Below are 20,848 nucleotides of genomic sequence, written 5' to 3'. Positions count from 1 at the left end.
TTTCAAGTACTTTCTCCAAATAAAGCTTTTGATCAATCCACAATTTACCATTTTCTCTATCACGAGTAATCTTCATGCCCAGAATATAACATGCAGGCCCTAAGTCCTTCATTTTATAATGTGACATCAAAAACTTTTTGATATTATGTTTCATTTCGGCACTGTTGGAGAATATTAAAATATCATCCACATATATTGATAGGTACATCCTTATTTCCCCTTCTACATAATAATATATACATGGATCAATTTTTGATTGTTTCAGCCCAAATGATTTTAGAACATTATCAAACTTTTGATTCCAGCATCGACTTGCTTGCTTCAGACCATACAGTGATTTCTTAAGTTTACATACTTTGCTTTTGTCGTAGTTCAATCCTTCTGGGATATCCATATATATATCTTCATTTAATTCGCTCTGTAAAAATGCAGTTACCACATCCATCTGATCAATATCCAAGTTATATTTTACAGCTAATGCAAGTAACATTCTTATTGACCAATATCTTACAACTGGAGCAAAAGTTTCTTCATAGTCGATCCCCTTCTTTTGCGAATATCCTTTAGCCACTAAACGAACTTTGAATTTCTCAATTGATCCTTCTTCTTTTTGATTTTAAAGCACCACTTAGATGAAATTGGCATTTTATCCTTCGGTAAATCACATACCGACCATGTTTCATTTTCCAGCAATGATGCTATTTCTTCGTCTATGGCTTTTCGCCATAATTCAGCTTGGGGTCCATTTAAAGCCTGCTCCATTGTAATTGGCTCAAAAACGTTAATTTCTTCGCTCATGCAAGCATAGCGTTTTGGCAAGCTTCGTACTCGACTTGATTTTCTTACCTCAGGAGTTTTTGACTCGATCTCAGGTACGATGCGTTCATGTTCAACTCTACCTTCTTGATTTATAGTCTCATCGGACGGACTGCTTATGACGACCTCCTCATCAGTAAAAAATTCTTGTGTATCCTCATCTGATTCATCATTACTTAATTGATTTGGATTTGTTTCAAATGGAATGAAGAATGTATTACCGATAGAACATTCACCTGTTTCATAAAAAGTTCCTTCCTGAAATACAGCGTTTCTACTAACTATAATGTTTTTAGTCGTTGGGTCCATAAATCTGTAAGCTTTTGAATTATCGCAATATCCGACAAATATCATTTCTTTCCCTTTAGCATCAAGTTTTCTCCTTTTCTCTTTTGGAACATGTACAACGACCATACATCCGAAAACTTTTAAATGTTTTACCGTGGGTTTTCGCCCTGACCATGCCTCCTCTGGAGTTATGTTCCTCTCTGCAAGACCTTTACATGGCAAGCGGTTAACCAAGTAAATAGCTGTATTTACTGCTTCTGCCCAAATTTTTTTGTTTAATCCAGCTTGAATAATCAAACATCTTGCTTTTTCGATGAGTGTACTGTTCATCCTTTCTGCTAGGCCATTTTGCTGCGGTGTGTACGGAGCTGTCGTCTGATGAATAATACCCATAGAATTTAGAATTCTTTTGATTTTTCCATTGCAAAATTCGGTCCCATTATCAGTACGAAAAATCTTAATCTTGCGACCTGTCTGATTTTCTACCATTTGCTTGAACTCTTCAAATTTGCTATAAACTTGATCCTTTGACTTTAGAAAATATCCAAAGACTTTTCTGCTGAAGTCATCGACGAAAACCAACAAGTAAAGTGCACCACCAAATGAGCCCTCTTCCATTGGTCCACATACATCAGAATGAATTATTTCTAGTATGTCATTTGCTCTATGACCTTTATCTTTGAATGGAAGACGTGAGATCTTACCCTTTAGGCAAACTGAACAATCAGCATATTTCTGTTTTATTCCTGAAATTCCATGAACAAGATTCTCAACCTTTCTTAAATTCTCCGTACAAGGATGGCCAAAACGTAAGTGCCATATGTCACAATCAAAATTCTTTGCAGCATAACCTTTGAATTCAGTTTTATTTAATTTGAACATACCATCAGTTAAAGAACCAGTAGCAATAACTTCATTGCAATTATTTATAACTCTGCATCCTTTACTGTCAAAAACAACCTTGTGACCATGTTTCACTACACTAGAGATTGATATTAGGTTGGTATGTGTGTCGGGTAGATACAAAACATCACTTAGCACGATATTATCATTTTTTCCATTTATTGAAACATCCAGTTTGACATTGCCCATTTCACTTCCTTTCATTATCGAATTATTAGCTGTTATAATCTCAAATTGGGGACGGTTTTTTAGATTTGTAAATAACATATTGTTTTTGCACATATGAGATGTAGCACCCGAATCGAAATACCACTCATCTGTTGAGTTTCTTGCGGTAAACGCAGTCAACGTTTTTCTTGATTCAACGTCTTTGTTTGAATTGGGGCAATTCTTCTTAATGTGACCATACCCACGACATCCATAGCATTCTACTTTCTTGAAAGTATTCTTAATTTGGTTCTTTTTTTCTTGACTTTCCGACTAAAGCTGCTACTTTTGAACTGCTAGAATGCACATCTTGTAAGAGCATTGTTTTTACGTAATCACCAGATATTTGTACACCGGAACTCTCAATACCCATTATCATAGGTTGATAATACTCAGGGAGTCCAGCCAACATCAATGTACCAATCCATTCATCAGATACATTCATTCCAGTACCAGCCAGCTTTCCTGCAGTCGACATTATAATGTTCACAAATTCTTCCATTGAAACACAATCCTCCATTTTTGTTGTAATAAGTGTTCTAAGCAAACTTACTCTTCGTGTAAGCCCAGAATCTTCAAAAGCTTTTGACAAATTATTCCAAATTTCTTTTGCAGACGTAGTCTTTTGAATGTGAACAAAAATTATGGGATCCAACAATAAAATCAGTTTGGAACGGGCATTCACGTTTTTTGTGACATCTGTTTCTATACCTTCCACAGAACTCCATAGCCCTTCCATTTCGAAGTATGCCCTCACAGCGAACTTCCATTGTTCCCAATTTTCTCGGCCCTTTAATCTTTCAATTTGTGGAATACCAGAATAAGACATTTTTTATGCGCTTTCTGGGCCCATAACCTAATGTATTGAAAGTTTATTGAAAGTTAAAAGAAAATCGTTGGTATAATAGTTTTCAGAAAGCTATGACTACTACGTTATATAAAACTGAACGATTAGCACTGTGTACATTTGACTTCAAGTATGTACTACAACATATACCTTTATATGGGGGAAATACCAAATCGTGGTTCTATACATGCAATGTTTCCGGGAAAATGTGACAAAAATCATCAAAATACCGAATATCGGGAGGTACCGTTATATGGGGGCTATTCCCAAACATGAACCTATACATACAATGTTTCGCCACTGGAGGTAGAACCCACTATGATCAACAAACACCAATTTTTAGACAAATCCATGAAAAAATTTGGCAAAAATCATCAAAATACTGAATCTCGGGAGGTACCGTTATATGGGATTATATCAAAACGCCGACCGATATTATCATTTTCAATACCAACCATCCTAGACACAATACAAATTATTCTGCTAAATTTTTTTGCTCTACGTCAAATAATGTGGCCTGTATCGTGATTTCAACAGACAGACAGATGGACATCGTTAAATCGGCTTAGAATTTTATGCTGATTATGATACCCAAGGTGGAGGGTATAAAAATCATATGCTTTTTTGTTAGGAAGATCCACCACAAATTGTATAAATGACATAGTGAACACCATGGAAATTCACAAAAAATAAAAATGCAGTTGTTGGGGCTTGTATAAACATCGAGAAAGCTTTTGATAATATAGATATTGGCAAATTATCCTTAATTCTTTTCAAATCAGGACTCAACACTCGTATCATTAAATGTTGGTAACAAATCCATCTCGGTTTGTAATGGTCTCCCACAAGGCAGCGGCTTAAACGCTATACTTTTCAATATTTACACTGCTGCATTACATCAAACAATTGACTATTGAGATTAATTGAGAACTGCAACCTTTTTCAGTTTGCCGATGATTTTTCATCATCTGCCATGAAAAATGCATAAACAGCATTGAAGATTTATGTGGTAACTTATCTCTACACTTTAACATGGATAAGGTTAATATTGTTCATTTCAACGGGAAACCTCAAAAGCTTGATATCATCAAAAAAAGCATGGTAGAAGAATATTAATATAGTATTTTTCTACTATGACTGTCAGGGAACATTTAACATTAAAGGGTTGCCTCCATATTAATAAAGTAAATACTGAAATATACAACAGGTAGCTTATTATGTTTTCTATAAGTTTTTCATCTCACTACCACCTTACATTCATGGACGAGGGAACTGATAGGAGGTCGATAGTCCGTACCATCGTCGTGCTTTATACTGAATACAGATTTGGGCTTCTAGACAGTATATTGCAAAATCAGGCAGCATTATGCACCGACACCGCATTTTGACACCTGGAAGAATATCATATACTTTCCTTCTTCAGAATAGCAGAGTCATCCATATTGGAAAGGGCGATGTCAATGACGCCCCATCTTAAACTTTTCTGAATTGTCGGAATGTTACCCTTATTAGATATTCTAAGATTGTTTTTGAGAATAAACAAACTAGGATGATGTCGCTTGTAACTACCATTTGCTTTTACAGGTCCAGGACATTACTGTCGTTTCTTCCTCAGTAGATGTGATGGTCGTTTGCGTCACATTCTAGGATGATGTCGCATGTACTGCTAACTTCCTTTAACAAATCCATGACATCAGTGGGTCCGGGACTTTGTAGGGCATGTAAATTTAGGCTATCAGTTGTGGTTTATACTACTACTACCTCAATCCAGCCTTACGGAAGTGATGTCTCCCTTACCGAAATTAGAAAGAAGTATTTGCTTTAAGTTGCTGTACGCAACTATAAAAGTTCTTGTGAAGGCGAACACTATATAGTTCTTGCCTTTAAGCCCGGAGACCCGATTGTTGAATTATCGGGCTCCTGAACCATTGGAATTTTAGTTGCAGCGATGCAGATTGATCTGCAAAAAGTTTAAGCCAGACCCCTTATCGACTACTACTTGCTTTGTGGGAAGCAGAAAGAATCTTCCGCAACTACCCCGCTGTTCGTATTGATGGAATTCAGCACGCCCAATTTTTCCCAAAAACAAGTAAAATTTCTTTTTAGGATAATAAAAGTTTATAGTTTAAAGTGCCAAATTCCATCCCATTTAGACTAATTTTACACATTACACGAACAATATATGGGACCTTTGTCTATATTTTGATCAATTACCTCCAATTTCAATAGGGTTCGTCTTTCGGCTAAACAAATGATTTGTGCAAAAGTTCATCTTGATAGATTATGTTATGTTGATTATGTTATTCTGTTACCGGTTGTGAAGGATAAAAATAACAAATTGGAAGAACAAAGTATATGGGAGCTATAGATGATTTCTGCAAAAGTTCATCTTGATTGGGCAATAAATGCGACCTGTAATTTGCTTACAAAAATGCATTCAAAATGATGGACACGCGTAAATCGACTCAGAAAGTGATTCTATGCAGATCATCAAATGGAACTATGGGCCTATCTCGCTTCCATCCCTATATTACAAACAAATACACAAAGACAATACACTGTGATAGCTGTACAAAATAATAGAAAGGGTATGGAATCATCGCTTAAGAAACTCAAGGAACTTAATAAATGTTTTTTTGAATAAACTATTCTGTTTAGACAACTTTCTAAACTCTAAACTTAAGAGCATAAAATAGATAAACTGTAGTATCGGCCAAACATAACATTGTATATGGCAGCATATTTGCCGCTCAAGGAATTACAAAATTTATATAGACTTCATAAACTAAAAGCCTTAAAAGTGGGTATCACAACTTGTCCAGACGAATACCTAGTTATAGCGATATCTACATCAAAAAGTTTCAGAGAAACAGAATTAACTATTAAAATAGCAGTTAAACTCAGCCGAGAATTATATGGGCAATGTACAGCCTCGGATTTTTACAATCACAATTTTATTACAATTACGATGCTAAAATCGTCAAAATACTGAATATCGATTGGTGCAATTATATGGGAGCTATAATACAACGTTGATCTCTATAGAAATTGTCTCCATAGTGGAGATATAAGCCACTACTATAAATATTGTATTATTCCGTTGTAAGTGTGTCTAATATCCATAAAGTACCGAATATGGATAGGTACCCTTATATGGGGGGCTATAACAATGTATATATATACTATGGCAGTAATTACACTGCGCCGAATAATATAGAAGCCTGTGCATAGTCTGAAAGACGCATATTCAATTGAATGACCTCTACCGTAATTGCAAATAGTGAACGGTAATCGACAAAGATTGCTACTCTTTAACATACTTTATGAGGTCTCTATCTTTTTTAAACCGATGAAACTTAATTTATGATAGTTAAATTAAAGTCATATTGCCAGAATTTCAATTTACAATTTACTATTTATTCTGGGGTCCAAAACTCCATAAAATTGACTAGATAGGAAATAATCTATCTAATGAGAACTCAAAATGTAAAATTCATTGGGTCTGCAATATGCGGACAAAATATTGGAGCGAATTTAGTAAGAAAAGGATTCATATCCTATGAAAAATTCTTCCGAACCCTTAAAGGTAACCTTAACTCACAATTACGACTATCGTCAGTAATTACACTGCGCCGCAGACAATCAGGGGATTGGAAAAATTTTCGGTTGGTAGATAAAAATCCCAAAAGGGGGATCCCGGATCAAACTTTTTTAGGTTCCATTTTATATAGCTTAACCATACACAAAGGGCCTCAAATAGTTTGTTCTCTACTCCGCAAAAGTGACGATATAGTTTTTAATTTGATACAGTCCTAGGGGTTACGTGAAAAATCATTTGTACAAAATATGTGTCAGGTTGGTCTACATTGTGATATAGCCACCCTCAATTTATAAAGCCCCTTTCAAATTCCTCAAATGTCGATAATTTGAGATTTTAGTAAGAACAACACATTCTTTCAAATAATTGTATAACTTTTATATGAAGGTATTCGCTGATTTCAGCTATTTCCAGGATCTTGGTCACATTTTTCAATTTATTTTGCCCTTATTTGGCATCTTAGCTTCTAAGCCTTTATTGAGATTTCAACGAACGGCCGCACACACAGACGGATTAATTGACATATGATTTTACCCTGATCAATTAGATGGATTAAAACTAAATATCTAACAACATGGTCTTCTAAAAGCTACGAATTCATAGTTACTATTCATTTGGAAAATATTGCTAAAACCTTTAGCTGAACCCAGTGTGCTTCACTACCCCTTTTGCTTTTATATGCATTAAAAGTTTTATATACGCATATTTTGTGGTCTTTAAATAGAAATAAAACAAATCCAAAAAATACCATTTCGTAGGAACATGAAAAAATAAAAAAATCGGAAAACTACCATTTAAATGAAAACCGTTATATGTGGACTATACGAATACGGGGACCTGCATACGAATTTTTTTGTCATAGGCTGTAGTGCTCATTACGAACTTCAAATACGAAATTTTTTACAATTGCGGTGAATAATGTCGTAAAAATCATGAAAATATGGAGTGTCGTGGGCTATACGGAGACTTGGACCTCCATACGAAATGTTTTTCCATAAATTGTAGCACCCATTTAGATCTTTCAAATTTGAAACGATTCCGGTGAATAATGTTGCTGTTATATGGGGGCTTAACGAAGACATGAACCTGCATAAAATGTTGCTGAAATCATCAAAATACCGATCATCGGGGGGTACCGTTATATGGGGGCTATACGAAGACGTGGACTTGCATACAAAAATTTTTGTCATAGGCTGTAGTACACATTACGAACTTCAAATAATTCCGGTAAATAATGTAGTTAAAATCATGAAAATACCGAATATCGGGGGTTACCGTTTTATGGTGCTATACGAAAACGTAAACCGACATGGCCCATTTACGAAATTACTTTCCCTATTGGTAATCTATGCATGTATGCAAAATTGTACCCTTCAGACAAACAGACGGACACCGCTAGATCATCTTAGAATTTTACGCTGATCCATAATATATATACCTTGTAGGGTCTATTATAAATATTTCGTGGAGTTACAAACGGAATGACAATAATATACCCTCCATAGAATGGTTGAGGATATAAAAATAAGGTGTCATCGTTTTATAACAGTTAGGGACCCCATAAAGTATGTAAATGAGCGTGCTCCTAGTCTCAATTCGGTCGTATGTGCCAAATTCCTTCCCATTTGGGCAAATATTAGACGTTTGGTGCACAATAAAAGGTAAATCGGACGAAGTTATATATGGGAGCTACATCCAAATCTGAACCGATCTCGGTAAAATTAAGCAAAGGTATTTCTGAGCTGCATTTGATATATTTCCCCAAATATTGTTGTTGCATAGTGCATATTACGGCGTCGGTGGACAAAAATAACAAATCGGATGAACAATATATATGGGAGCTATAGCTATATCTGAACCGATTTCGATCAAATGTGGCATACATATTTTCAGGCCTAATTTGGGTGTATATGCAAAATTCCATACAATTCGGTCTGATATTACACGTTTGGTGCACAATAAAAGGCAAATCGGACGAAGGTATATATGGGAGCTATATCTAAATTTTGACCGATTATCTCCAATTTCAATAGGGTTCGTCCTTGGGCCAAACGAAAGACCTTTGCAAAATTTCATCTGGATCGGGCAATAAATGCGACCTGTACTTTGTTTACAAAAATACATGGACAGACGGACGGACGGACATGCATAAATCGACTCAGAATGTGATTCTATGCAGATCATCAAAAGGAACTATGGGTCTATCTCGTTTCCTTCTGCCTGTTACAAACAAATGCACAAAGACATAATACCCTGACTACCTTGTGGTGTAGGGTATAAAAAAGTACTGGTTAGGGGTTTAAAGGTTAGTCATTATTATAAAGGTTTTAGCATCATTTTCAAATCAAAAGTAATTATGAATTAGAGGACCATATTATAAGGTATTTAGTTTTGTCCACATAATGGCATGTTAAAATCCATAATGGTAAATATTTAGATTAATCTTAGTACCATTTTACTCCCCGCTGACAAAAAACTGACTACGGGGATGATCCCCTAAAAAAAGAAAAATAAATATGGAAGAAGGAAAGAAAAAGTTACGGTGCAGGGCCTAAATAACCCAGTACCGGCGGGTGTTTGTGATCCAACCACGAGTCACACCCTGTCGTCATCCAACGATCGTATGCAAATTTCTCCCGTAGATGTGGGTGTCTTGGCATCTGTGGTCGAAGGTATTGCTACAAGCACGCAGCCTTCGAGCAACAAAACAGACAGAGGGTCTGAGGAACTCAGGGGAGGCATACACTCGACCCAGTCTTCAACGACAGGTAGCGCCTCAGACTCCGAGTCCGACAGCAGTGGCCACAATACTACCATCCTGCGAATCCCTACAAAGGAAGAGACGATAGAAGAAGTGAGTGATAGCTTGGCGAAGCTCACAACCAGAATGAAACGGCGAAGGCTCAAAAGGCAACATAATAGCAAAAACGCCAAGGCACAGGATGTTGTAAAGGGGCTGCAAATACTCCCCCACTCCGTTGTAGGCACGGAAGAGGACCCCTGAGAACAGAGCAGTGCGAGGCCGTCGAAAAAGAAAAAGAGCTTCCCACCTGCAGATGCTCCGGGCAAACTAAGTCAAGAACCTCGCAAAGGAGGCTGTAACAGGAATCCTTTCGACGACCGTGAAATCGACTGCTAAACCAGGGGGTTTCCAACAGAAGAGGAAACGGACCGAGTAAACGGGTACGATGCCGCCTTCTTACGCAAAGACAGCCAAAAAAGAGTTGAGGGACGAAATGCATTATGCATTGATCGATACCAACAAAGGTTCAGGCAGCTTACATAAAGACCATTTGGAAGCATTAGATGAAATGGTCAACAAAATCTTGGATCACATCATGGAAGGTGGAGATCCAATACCTATCGTGAGCAGCGGCATGAAGAATAACAAAATGTTCTTCAAGTTTGCTGCGCATGCCAACACTGGCGCCCTAAAGGGGATTATCGAGAAGATAAAAAAAACCATGGGAAAACGGCAACCTCAAGTTGGTGAGGTGAAACGAAATTCCTCGCCTAACTAAAACGACGGTTTACGTCAGAGGATTTGGCAGCAAATTCGAGACGGAACGTATGCTCAAAGTCTTTGGAGTAAGACTTTTGACGTGAAGAGGTGGGAAGTCTTTCACAGGGAGAAGAAGGAGGATGACCCTCTCCTTGTGATTGGAGTTGACAATCTCTCCATGGCCAGTCTGACAAAGACTAAGTGCCATGCCCTTCTATGTCTCGAAGGCTGTCAGGTTCAAAAATAATAAGGTGAGGATCGGAGACGAGGACACCAAGTGTAGCAGCGTGGAGGAGAAAGAAGACCCACCGAGCAACACAGAACAGGGAGTCGGTGACAATATTACCGACTCTCAAGAAGCCCATCTACTGGAGGACCAATGATCGAGGTCATCCAGGTCAACCTTCATCGGAGCGAGACGGCAACCTTGGCTCTGATGAAACTAATAAATTCAGGTAAGATTCACAGTGGCTTATTTCAGGAACCTTGGACAGTTCAGAACAAGGTCTCTGGACTAAACCATATTAACTACCAACTATTCTATGCCAATGCAGGGCCTCGACAGAGAACTTGTATAATATGTCAAAAAACTTCTTTTCTCCCCAGGGTTGTCAACATCGGACGCAACAGTACTGAGGCAGGGGAATGGAAACATATACCTAGCGTCTATATACCAACCGTTCGACATGACGACATTACCACCTACGTCGGAACTGCAGCTACTGGTAAGCAAAACAAAACAAACTCTCACCACATTGCGTGAGAGTAGTACTAACACCAATAAAAGGGGCCAGTCCATACTAGATTATCAAAATACTAACGACCTAATAATTCTTAACATTAGGAATAAAGCGACCTTTGGAAACAAAATTAGGGAGGAGATTTTAGACATTACTTTTTGTTCAGGAAATCTTATAAACGAGATTCAGAATTGGAGGGTTTTCGGAAGATTACTCTTTCTCCAATCATTGGTATATAAGGTTTGAACTAACACGGCCGCCGCCGAACCCAATACTTTTCCGGAACAAATCCAAGGATGACTGGATGAAGTATGGGAGACTAGTAAAAGAGAGGCTAGCGCAGAGAATTCTATGCCTGAGCACAGACGATATAAACAAATGAAAATATAGACAACGAAATGCTCTCACCGTTTATCTTCAAAAAAATTCGGATCAACAGATGTCGTCAATATAGTTTAAGGGGTTTGAGTGAGAATATTGAAGTCACTCAATTGTAAAATGTTAAAAATATTATAAACTGTAGGATGTTTATCATTTAAAAATTGTTCCATAATAAAAGAAATGTGAAAAGTACGTGATGACATCGAAAAATTCAGGAATAATCAAGTAAAATTCTTGAAAACCGATAAAATGTGTTTTCGAAGTCGAGTGGCTTGAACGCATAAATAAGCATGTTGACTATGCAAAACATGATGAGAGCCACCTGGATAAAAAGACAAAACCAACTTTTCGTTGTCTATATCTTCATTTGTCTTTGCAGATGACGTAGACAGAGATTTCAATAGGTTAACGGAGACCCCGGTAAAGTCTTTCGAGAAATGCTGCCTACGAAAAAAAAACCTGGATTACAGGGGAAATTCGTAACAAAGGTCCGAAGACTTTGCAACAGAGCTCGGCGTAAAAAACTAGCAGAATTCTGGGACAGCAGCCATAACAAGCTTAAAGAATACAACAAGATTGTGAGAACAGCTAACCGAAACTTCTGGAAGCTTTTCTGCGAACAGGTTGATAGCGTGAATGATGTTTCAAAAATTAAAAAGTTTCTTTCAAAAACCCATACACAAGCCGACACAATGGTAGATGATACGGGTAACAAGATGGAAACAATAGAAGAGTTCTTAGGGCTTCTGATGAGTACAGCATCACGACACACGTGGATATATCGGAAGATAAAAGGATTGCGTCTGAGGAAGCACGTAAAATTGATGAATCGATGGTAAAGGAAGCTATCAGAAGTTTCAAACCGTTTAAGGCAGCGGCACCAGAAGTGGTCTTCCGGCTCTGCTCCAAAAGGAAGTGGACCTTATATCGTTTAACTTTGCCGGGATTTTCAACGCGTGCCTAAATTTTGCGTATACCACTAAAGTCTGGCAGGAATCGAGGGTAGTTTTTATACCCAAACCTGGGAAGGCAAGTAACGAAATAACCATGTCTTATCGACCGATAAGTCTAACATCGTTCTTACTCAAAACCATGGAACGTAAAACGAACTCCACAGGGATGGATATTATCACCTAAGGACTTTAACCAATGAACGCTTTGAACCAGTCTGTTATGCAGACAACGTTAAAATACTCCTGAGGGAAAGATCCCTAACTTGCTGTGCAGAAGGGCCGAGTCGGCTCTGAAACGTGCATGTAACTGGGCTAGACCGAGAGGTCTTAACGTTAACCCGGAAAAAACTGAGATATGTCTATTCACTAGGAAAAGAAAACTGGGCCATATCGTTGAACCGGTCTTCCAGAACAAGACAATCAATACTCCCAATAAGTTTAAATATGTGGGTGTGATTCTACATAGGAAACTTAATTGGAGGGACCACATCCAAGAAAGAGCAAACAAAGCTCATAGATGTTGGACAACGTGTAAATGAGGCTTCAATCCAAAGATGACACACTGGCTATTCAAAAGCGTAATTAGATCTTAGGCAGCTATGGATAAAAATGTAACATCAAAATGCTACAGAAAGTCCAAAGAATGTGCTGCTTAGCATCGGCGGCGCTATGAGAACAACACCAACTAGGGCATTAGAGACAATTCTATTTGTGTACCCAATAGAATACGGTATGAAGCGGCCGTCGCAGCCTTAAGGTTCAGGTCGACGTGGATCACAATACGATCCTACAAGCGGAGGTCCGGGCTATTGCAAAGTGTCTGAACTGGTTAATGCCAACACGAGACCGGCTACCGTTAACGTCCTAACGGACAGCAAGACTATAACATCCAAAACAGTAACTTCAAAAACTGTTTTGGGATGTATAAATTCAATCAACAACTACTTTGAACACGGCGTAGTACGCATTATATGAGTACCAAGTCATGCGGGAGTTAGGGGTAACGAGATAGCAAACTCTCTCACCAAAACGGGCCGGGAATTAGCAACAATAAACGTAGACAATCCAGAGCCGCTAAAAGCGCCACGTCTAGTGTTAACGACATGGGCAAAAACGCCCACATATCCCTATGGAACAATGAGGGTGTAGAGAAAACCACAAAAATGTTATGGGGCGATCCCGATGAGATAAAAACGAAGAACCTTTTATTACTAGGTAATTAAGAGGTCAGTGAGGTAACAGGCATCCTTACGCGGCACCTGGGCCTACAAGCTCATCTGTGCAGAAAACAGCATATGCAGGGCATGTGGGGAAGATGACGAAACATTGCAACATTTTCTCTACCAATGTCCAGCGTTTGCAAATATCAGATCCTAATTCTTAGGAAACGACTCCATACCAGACCTTAATCAGACCATGATAAATGATATAAGACAGTTAATAAATATCATAAAGGCAACTGAAATTCAAATATAACAGACTGTAAACTGCCCGCCTTCTTCAAAAAAAACCCTTAGTCTAAAGCACACAACAGGCCTATGCTGGCTTAAGTGTATGCCCAACAGGGCATGCGACGAATTGCTTCGCCTCTTTTTTCAACGTAACCTAACCTACAATATTCCTAGAATGATTGAAATGCATGTTTTTGTTACAATTTCTAAGCATTGACATTTAACATTTTCATTTTCGTAAAATCTATGCCGGCAATAATTGTTTACTAAAGGAACAGCCCACCTTTAAAAGCACGTTAAGATTATAAGTGTTTTCATGCTTTGAGAAGTATAGAATATATGAAAAATTGTCGCTATTTTTTTTTTTTTTTTTGCATTGTTTAATTACACAGAAAATTTTGATTAAAAGCTTCATCACCATTCGACAAAAAGAAGTCGATAAAAAATTTCAAACGTAGTGGGAAATCTTTATCGAACACCAACAAGTCACAAAAAAAGCCATCAACAAACGTGTTTGACCAAAACAATTATTAAATTTGTTGGACCATTTTTAATAATTTTTTTTTGTAATATGCCATATTATTGTTTATTACTTTATTACAAAGTACATTGTTTGTAAAATTTGATACCAAACTTAGTTTTTTGCGTATAGAGACAAAAATTCAGTTTAAAGTCGTTAAAATAATGAGAATTGACAGGTATTTTTTGTGGGAGAGCTGTAATATTGTAGACCAACATCGACACTTGTTGTTAAAGAACTTCTATGTTGTATTTATAGCAAGCAATTTTATTTGTTGCAAAAATCTTTAAAGTGAATTTGAACAAAAATTGGCGGTCATAAAGAAAGACGTTGAGCAGCAATACACTACATATGTATGTATGAATATACATACCTCCAATAACATATGTATGTACATAAATATACAACCGTGAAAAAATAAAATACATGACCACCAACAACAGAAATCAAATTGGATACAAGCATAATAGAATGTCAGAGACCAACCAACAAATACAAGAAATACATATTACGGCTGTGGGTAACAAATATGACAAATCGGATGAACAGTATATATGGGAGCTATAACTATATCTGAACCGATCTTCACCAAATTTGACATACTAGCTTCTAGACTCAATTCGGTCGTAAGTGCCAAATTTCATCAAATTTGGGCAAATATTAGACGTTTGGTGCACAATCAAAGGTAAATCGGACGAAGTTATATATGGTAGCTATATCCAAATCTGAACCGATCTCGATAAAATTTAGCAAATGTATTTCTGACCTGTAGTTGATATATTTCCCCAAATATTGTTATTTGTGCGAAATTTCATCTGAATAGGGCAATAAATGCGAACTGTACTTTGTTCGCAAAAATACATGGACAGACGGACGGATACGCATAAATCGACTCAGAATGTGATTCTCTGCAGATCATCAAAAGGAACTATGGGTCTATCTCGTTTCCTTTTGCCTGTTACAGACAAATTCACAAAGACATAATACCCTGACCACCTTGTGGCGTAGAGTATAAATATTCACTACGTTTACATGCTCTCTGGATAACTCCTCGTCTGCTCTCTGAAAAGAAAAAAAGTCATTCCAATAACAATTAGCGGCACACATCTATTTCCGCTTCTATGCAAAGAAAAAAGAACAATTTTCCTCTTCCCTTCTCAACCCTTCCCTTCACCTGTTGCTGAACAACTACTCACATCAACATGTCTTATAGTCAATTTCTTTTATGCATTGCATCTTTCTCATGGTTGTTTTGTTTTGAAGGGAAGCGGGGAAAAAATGCGTGTTGCTAAGTTTGGATGACTTATTTTTTCTTTGCGAACGTTAGAATTTGTTTCTGGTGTTGATGTATTGGCGAGAGCGAGGAGTTATTACGGAGAGGAAGCGAGAAGTTACTGCATTGGTGGTTGTTTTTAATTCGTATGTATCTCTTGTTGTTCGTTGCAATCTTACGGTGGTTGATTGATGATCTTGTATTTTGGTAAATGCATTCAGTGTGTTTGAGACTTTCGTCGCGTTAAGTGTGCTAAAGAAGTGAATTATTTTTTAAGAAGTGAAACAGATCCAGTAAATGGTGAAATATGGAGAGTAATGTAAGTACAGTAAAATGTCCTTTCTGTGAGGAAGTATTTTCAATATCGGACAGTCTTTTTACTCACATTAAAACCCATTACTGTCCGGCAGGAACAACTTTTATGTGTTATTTTAAAGATTGTTTTTTGACTTTTGGTTCAAAGGGGAGCTATAAAAAACATGTTCTTAGACATGGACACAGTAGTAAGGGAACAGAGTATTATAATACGAGAAACATTATTGAACCGGAGCCCAACATCGAAGCGGTAAATGTGGAGGAAATTGAATTAAAAAGTGTCAATGAGTATATTAGCGGCAGCGAAAGGAGTTACAAGAAAAACTTGGATGAAATAAGCCGTTCAATTAGTATGTTTCTGATTCGGTTGCATTCCTTTAATAACATTTCTCGCTTAAACATAATTTCTATTCAAAAGTTAATTGATGAATTCTTACTAGATCCACTATTCATGTTTATCGAACTTTGCCTTCAAAATGCCGGTTTTAGTAAAGATATAGTACCTGCAATGTTTGATGATGTTAAATACATTTTTAAGGGAGTTATTTCAGAGCATAAACATACTAAAATGACAAAAGATATGGGTTTGTTTGAAGAGGCAACATTTTTCAATGTAAAAAATGATCCGAAATCAAAAGCCATGACAATGCCAATAGATTTTCAATTTAAAAAATGTTTGAAAAAAAAATTTTCTGCAAGATGTTTTAATGGTGAATAATGGAAGCAAAAAAAAATTGATCTACCCCAAAAAGACTCTAGTTCCATATCTTTTTTGTACCTGGACGATTTCGGTATTAATAATTCTCTAGGTTCGAAATCGACTAAGAATTCTGTTTGTAACTTCTACTACAGTTTCCCTTGCATTCCAAGAAAATCCTCAAAATTTAATGAAGTATTTTTAGCTGTCATCACTAGAAACTGAGGGCATAGAAATAAGTACAAAAAATGGGACAATAAAAGTCCATTTCATACTAGGCTTAGTTTTAGGAGATAATTTAGGTTTGAACATTACATTAGGCTTTCAAAAATCATTTTCGGCAAACAAATTTTGCCGATTTTGTTTAATGAATCAAAGACAGAATCACAAAATGCAGTCGAAGAAAATCCTCCTGTAATTGGAAATAGGGTAAATTATGCTTTGTCATTTGAGAGGAATGAAATAAATGATATTCCAACATTTCACGCCACAGAAAAGGGGGGATAGCCCACCCAATTTTATGCAAATCATTGATTTATTTCATAAAAACAATGCAATATGTAAGCATTGACCAAATAAGTAAAAGGCTGACATCATTCTCTTATTGTACAAATAATAAGGGCACAGAAAAGATAAAAATATCACTAAAAGAATTAGAATGTGGTAAGCTGAAGTTATCAGCAAGACAGATTATGTCATTTTGATACAATTTCCCTATATTAATTGGGGAGTATATACCCCAAAACGATGTTGTATATTCATATGTTTTAAATTTCTTGAGATTCATATAGACGAAAATCTTATATTAAATATATAAACAGATATAGAAATAGTTAACAAAGTATTTGTGATGTTATTTAAGTGTCCACGGACTCACTATCCTACCATTTTAAAAAAAAATGTGGACCTTTGCGAAATATCTGGAATTTTAAATATAAAGGAAAGCACAGAGAATTCAAAATTTACTCACATATAATTACATCTCGCAAAAATATTCCAAAATCGTTTTCTTTTAAGCATCAAATGAAATTTGCTAACTTTTTGTTAAATGATAAATTTGCGGAAAGTAGTGTTTTCAGAAAAAATATTTTTGAGAAAAATATTGAAAAAGACATATTGCAAAAATTGAAGTACGACAAATTTAATTTGTTTGCTGAAGCAGTACTATTGGACTACAAGTACGAAAATACGTCATTTGTGTGCACAATAAAAGGAGAAATAATCGCAATAGTTTGTATAAATGAAACCAGCAATTACATTTTTGTATATTGCAAAAAAACTCACATTGTCTACGACCCACATTTTGGTGCGGTCCGATTTTTAGATTATATAGACAATTTCGTAATTTTACACATAAATGACATAACGGGTCCCCCAACAAATATATTAAAAACAGCTACTAACAGGAAATATATTAAATCTAAAGAATTTTATTATATTATCCCATAGAAGTTGAACACGCCTACAGCCGATGACTACATTGAAAATTTATCAAACATGTGGAAGCTGAAACACTTACAAAAATAACTTTATCGGCAAGTAACTCTAATTCTTAGTTATATTCCATTAACTATTACCATTTATGTACTATTTCTTTGCATTTCAGAACACCGTATTACTCATGAAGTGTTGAGCATATTGACACCACGGCATATCGAGATATTATTTCAGGGCTTGGCAGTAGGAGATATGGCGATATTTCAAAAGAATTTAACACGGTGGCAACTAGAATCCAACAATGCTGAAAAAACACCTAAAACACATACCAGTTTGGAATCCACAGTTTGTGGTTTTGTCAAAAAACCAGTTCCAGCAGTTAAAGATGTGCTGATGGATTCACAGAATGGGAAATTGCTTTTAAGGTATTATGCAACGCACATTTTTTAACGATGAACAGCGCAACTTACTCATCAACACACTTGCAAAGTATATTGAGGCTAAGGGATATCCTTGTTCACTTGCGGATAGTGATGAGATAGAAAATCAAATTTGCTTGCTATTTGCAACGGAGTCGAAGGTAAGCGCTGTATTTATATGCCAACATAATTGTCTTTTAATATAATCTTTAAATTCAATTTCATTTACGATTATTACACTTCAGAAAAAAGGGGTAGGTTGTATAATAAAATATACAATTTAAAACGATACACCAAAAGTCTAACGAAGGAGAAAGAACCTATTTGTGGATCTGTGAATGAAACGATCCAAAGCAAAAAAAATTCATATAGGAATATATCAATATTTATATATTATTTATTTTTAAATATATATCATTAGTTTTTAGTCCCAGAAGCTGAGTCAGATTTCGCTCTCCGTTGTATTCGAAACCAAGATACTACAGCTGACGAATTCGATATTTACTGGAGAAAATATTCTCAGCTTAGATTTTCCCAAATTGAAAATTCAGAGAGCACAAATGACATTTTGAAATGTTGGCCGGAGTACAAAAAAGGCCTTCTGGAATTAATTTGGTAAGTAAATTATTTATTTCGATAAAAATTCATTTATGAAATTTTTTTCTCCCAAAGATCGATATCGATTTTGTGCTCAAATACCCTAAATCCTTTTCTTATTTTAAAATGGCCAATTTACGAGAGAAAAATTTGACACTTAATAGCATGCAAAATTTCTTCCAAAATCGTAACTAATATCGATAAATACGACAAAGGTAAGATGAGTTTTAATTTAATTGACAGTACACGTATTTATTTCAAAATTATATCACCATTTCATTTCAGAATCGAAAATTTTCTTCATATTTTGGAATTTGCACTATCTTTTTCCACCGCAACAAAGGCTAATCACTGACAAAACTGGCGCAAAAAATAAACGGAAGTACTCCATACCTGATTCGCATAATTAATTTGCTCTTGTTGTCGAAAACAACAAAGAATGGATCTTAAAGTGGAACTGTTGAAACTGCGCAATACCAATATCCAGCCTCTACTGCTTGTTACAAGAGAACCGCATAGTGTCAAACAAATACGCATTTATTTCGATGGAATACGTTTTCCAATTTTAAAAGTTTTAACGGATGTAGATTTATTGTTTAAAATATTCTTTGTATTTAATTTACAATTTCCTGATGAATCATATATTTTTTTACAACTTTATTCAAACCTTTTTTATGAAATGAAATCAAAAATATCTATGATACAAAACGAAATTTTAAATTTAAATTTAGCGTAAAAGCTAAAATTATATATGTAATCATTTAATTCCCTTAATATATAAATATCACATACAATTACTTCCTTGTTTTTTCTTTTTGTTGTCACACAAGACACATACATAACATTTATACATAAATCTGTGTGTATGTACATATTTTTTTGGGTTTGTATTTCACAAAAGATCAACAAAGGATTTGTACATATGAACATTTCTTGATCGAATTTTGCTTTGATATTTAACAAAGCTGATTGTATATGTGCTAAATTTTTTATCAAATTAAAAAATAAAAATGAACAAACATTGTTGTATATGTGAAAATATTTTTATCAACTAAACCATTAAAGAAAGTCTTAAAAACGGGCGGGGCCGACTCTACGATACCCTACACCACTTTGCTAATTTAGTAGAGCACTACATAACAATTAAAAGTTTTTATGGGATAATTCAATCATACAAGGTATGATTATAATTATAATTTAAAGTTCAAAGGACTAAAAATGCCGAAGCATTTGTATCATTTAAATAAAAAAAAAAATAAATATATATATATATATATATATATATATATATATATATATATATATATATATATATATATATATATATGGTGATATAATTTTGAAATAAATACGTGTACTGTCAATTAAATTAAAACTCATCTTACCTTTGTCGTATTTATCGATATTAGTTACGATTTTGGAAGAAATTTTGGATGCTATTAAGTGTCAAATTTTTCTCTCGTAAATTGGCCATTTTAAAATAAGAAAAGGATTTAGGGTATTTGAGCACAAAATCGATATCGATCTTTGGGAGAAAAAAAAATTCAAAAATGGCCAACATTTCAAAATGTCATTTGTGCTCTCTGAATTTTCAATTTGGGAAAATCTAAGCTGAGAATATTTTCTCCAGTAAATATCGAATTCGTCAGCTGTAGTATCTTGGTTTCGAATACAACGGAGAGCGAAATCTGACTCAGCTTCTGGGACTAAAAACTAATGATATATATTTAAAAATAAATAATATATAAATATTGATATATTCCTATATGAATGAAGTTGTATTTACCATTTTTTTTGCTTTCGATCGTTTCATTCACAGATCCACAAATAGGTTCTTTCTCCTTCGTTAGACTTTTGGTGTATCGTTTTAAATTGTATATTTTATTATACAACCTACCCCCTTT

General features: G+C 35.5%; 1 long non-coding RNA gene across 1 annotated transcript; it reads left to right on the top strand.

Moving 5' to 3' along the window:
• The first annotated feature begins 7,022 nt into the window (after positions 1–7,022).
• On the top strand, positions 7,023–19,741 carry LOC109613981 (uncharacterized). Its single transcript, XR_009343509.1, has 5 exons — positions 7,023–10,616; positions 10,768–10,886; positions 17,941–18,962; positions 19,020–19,159; positions 19,230–19,741. It is a non-coding gene; the product is annotated as an uncharacterized LOC109613981 (long non-coding RNA).
• The last annotated feature ends 1,107 nt before the right edge of the window (positions 19,742–20,848 follow it).

Source organism: Musca domestica, unplaced genomic scaffold (genome assembly GCF_030504385.1).
Source record: "Musca domestica strain aabys unplaced genomic scaffold, Musca_domestica.polishedcontigs.V.1.1 5, whole genome shotgun sequence".
In the NCBI taxonomy this organism is placed as follows: Eukaryota; Metazoa; Arthropoda; class Insecta; order Diptera; family Muscidae; genus Musca; species Musca domestica.
Note: the sequence above shows the minus strand (reverse complement) of the source record. Positions and strands in the feature narration are given on the sequence as shown.